This window comes from Nuphar pumila, chromosome 9 (assembly GCF_984573655.1).
Source record: "Nuphar pumila chromosome 9, dmNupPumi1.hap1.1, whole genome shotgun sequence".
Classification (NCBI taxonomy): Eukaryota; Viridiplantae; Streptophyta; class Magnoliopsida; order Nymphaeales; family Nymphaeaceae; genus Nuphar; species Nuphar pumila.
Window position 1 is genome coordinate 10,645,427 of NC_143257.1, and position 3,601 is coordinate 10,649,027.

At 46.4% G+C, this 3,601-nt stretch overlaps 1 pseudogene across 1 annotated transcript; it reads left to right on the top strand.

Annotated features, from left to right (window-relative positions):
* The first annotated feature begins 999 nt into the window (after positions 1-999).
* Positions 1,000-2,992, top strand: LOC149828408 (xyloglucan galactosyltransferase XLT2 pseudogene; annotated as a pseudogene). Its single transcript, XR_016434282.1, has one exon. The product of XR_016434282.1 is annotated as a xyloglucan galactosyltransferase XLT2 pseudogene (transcript).
* The last annotated feature ends 609 nt before the right edge of the window (positions 2,993-3,601 follow it).

Here is a 3,601-nt window from a genome sequence, read left to right on the forward strand (position 1 = left end):
AATATTTTGGACCATTAATTTTTTAGAACCTTATAAAAACCAACCCAACACTCCAAGAGCTGATCCCTATAAAATCAACCACATAGATCACATCCGTATGGTCAGAATTTATAAATAAAATGAAAAGGACTGAAAACCCTATTGAGCACGACGTGTGAGCAGCTACCATTCATTTAGCACCCACTTATCATTAAGCATATTTCATCAAACAGCTACTCTCTCTCTCTCTCTCTCTCTCTATATATATATATATATATATATATATATATAGAGAGAGAGAGAGAGATTGGTAGGTACGTTAGGTGTTAAATGATAGATGCTAAATGCGTTTTTATGCCTACCACTTTTTGTAAACTAGCATCTTTAAAGGTTTTTTCATGTTTTTCTTAAATCTGATCATACAGATGTATTATACGTACATGTTTGGTTTTATTAGAATCAACTCTGTTTGATTTCAATACATATGTAGATTTTTATAAAGTTTAAAATAGACAATCTAATGTTTTTATAAAATATTTAAAACTTAAAAAAACGTTTTTTTTATCAAAAATCACGATCTAAGTGTTATTTAAAATTCATCTGCAAGGTTAGATTTACTTTTAGAATAAATATTTAACGCCCTCACACTCCCCGCACGCCCCTCTAAGTTTCGTTTGGCTAATCCTCCTTTTGGAAGGTCCAGAATCTGACTCACTAATCACCTGTCCACGTCACCGCAAACAATACCATGTTCCATCCACATGTCGATGGGGACGAGAGCCATTGTGGCTGACGATATCCCAGCCAGCTGGAGGAGGGTAAGAGGGTGACGCCACGAATCGTCGGCTAGCAAGGAGACGGCCTCGATTGTATCCACGTGTCCACCATCCACGACGTGTGCGTCCACAAACGGGATTGAATGATGAGAATGCGTCCACGGACGTGGACCTCACCCGCCTGGCTGCCATCTCCATTCTCAGCCTCCAACTTCATCTTCGCCAGCAGCCTCTCCTTTGGCATTGGCTGCTTCAGTCCTCTTCACTCCTTACTGGGGCAGGCTGTTCTCCTGTCAAAACCACACTAATCCCATTTTTCCGACAGATCCCAAGCCGGAGTACCGTCCCCGGGATGAACGGAGTGCTCCACTTGCTCAAGCGATTGCCGAAGGCCTCCCTTCGTGAGGCGTCCGACGGAAATCCCGTCGCGTCCGTGCTGACCTACCTCCACCAGAAATGGCTCATCGTCTCTCTCCTCCTCTTCCTCCAACTCGCCTTTCTCTCCCTCTTCCATTGCCTTACTGTATCGATACCGTGGCTCGGAGACCCGTCTCCCTTGCCTCCTGTAATTTCTATGTCTGAGAAGGCGATCACAATGAACTATTCTTCTTCTTCTTCCTCCTACTCGTCGTCGTTTTCTTCTAAATTATGCCTTTCCCCAGGTAGGGTATACGTGTACGACCTACCGCCGATTTTCAACAAGGAGCTGATAGAGAATTGCAACGATCTGAGCCCGTGGGGCTCCCGTTGCAGTACGCTCGAGAACGGCGGCTTCGGCCGGAGGGCGGAGATTCCCAGCGGCATCGTGCCGGAGGATCTCCTAGGCGCCTGGTTCGCCACCGATCAATTCTCTGCAGAACTCATATTCCACCACAGAATGCTCCGGCACCCCTGCCGGACACTATATCCGACGTTGGCGACGGCGTTCTTCGTGCCGTTCTACGCAGGGCTGGCAGTCGGGAAGTACTTGTGGTCGCCGGGATCCGGCGACCGGGATCGTCATTGTGAGTTGCTGCTGGATTGGCTCAGGGGACAGGAGTGGTGGCGGAGAGACGGGGGTCGGGACCATTTCTTGATGCTCGGCCGGATCACGTGGGATTTTCGGCGGTGGAAGGATGAGGACTGGGGCGGGAGGTTCCTCAACATGCCCGCGATGCAGAACGTCACCCGCCTTCTCATCGAGCGCAACCCTTGGGACGAGATGGACGTCGCCGTGCCCTACCCGACACTCTTCCACCCCAGGCGGGACGCCGACGTCGACCGATGGCGCTCTCACGTCCGTAGCGTCTCCCGCCCGACTCTCTTCTCCTTCGCCGGAGCGACGCGATCGGCCTTCAGGAATGACTTCCGGGCAGAGCTCTTCCGGCAGTGCCAAGCTGCTCCTGGACGGTGCCGGTCGGTCGACTGCAGGGAGAAGCGGTGCGGCAAAGACACGTCCGTGACCGTCGGCCTCTTCCTCGGGTCGGAGTTCTGCCTGCAGCCCCGCGGCGACAGCTTCACCCGACGGTCCGTCTTCGACTGCATGGTGGCGGGGGCGATCCCGGTCTTCTTCTGGCAAAGGACCGCCTACTCCCAGTACACGTGGCACCTTCCTCCGGACCCAGAGTCCTACTCGGTCTTCATCGACAGGAGGGACGTGAAGAACGGGACGTCGATCGAACGGGTTCTGAGCGGGTTCGGCCCGGACAGGGTCCGAGCTATGAGAGAGACGATCCTCGAGGTCCTCCCTCGGCTAGTCTATTCCGCGGGCGGGCTCTACCACTTCATGGATGCCTTCGACGTCGCCGTTGACGGTGTGCTCAGGCGGTTTGACCAACGGAGGACGGTCGATCACGGCCAGTGAACATAAATGACCAAATTACCTAAAATTATTAGATCAAAGGACCGGTTAAGTGACATGGCTAAGTGCCATAGCCAATCACATGACAGTATTGCATTGGGCCCACAGTTCCTCAGTGCAGGCCCCACGTGAAATGACTGTGGCACTTAGCACCTATATTGTGCCCTTGGGGAGCGTCTATATTGTGCCCTTATTCCTTTTTTGAGTTTTTTTTTAAGCGTATTTGTTTTATTTATTTTTCCTTTCGCGTGAAATACGTTCATGGTCCCTGCCATGATGCAGATAAGATGACATTGTAGAGATTATAGATAAAGATTTGTGATAGAAATCGTGAGGAACTTGAGGATGGATATATTTTTTTTTAAATATATTTTAGAAATAAATTTCATTATTTATATATGAAAGATTTTAAATACTTCCAAAAGTTTTGGCCTAGTTCATGTGCACACCATAAGTTTGCAAATACCCAACAAGTTTTCTTATTGTTTAATCAAATTACTCTAATTGTAAACTAATGTTGGATTATTTTTAGGTTAACCTAACTCAAACTTTGAAGTTATTATTTTACCCATGTAATTTGAAAAATAAAATTATCTGCTCTTATTCTAAAAGTATGAACAAAGTAAGTTTGACCATGTGTAGGGCTGTCAACTGAGTATATTTTAGTAAAAAATTTATTGACTACAATGATGCAACAAGAAATAAAACACTAAATACAGCACCATGAAGCCCATTGTTGATTATTTTTAGATTTTTTTTTATATATAAAGCTTAAATTGCAATAAGCCAATCAACACAACAATTACTCAACCGACTAATAATGCAACTGGGTCAGTTTGATTCCCTTAATATCTGACACATAAATATCCAAACCCAAACTAAATGCACTTTCATTTGACTCAAAAACCACTCTAGTTATAGTTGACAAAAAGTTTTAAAAATTCAAAAATTAAGATCAATTAGCTATTGCCATGATTGTGACCATGCCAACTCTAAGACCAGTAAT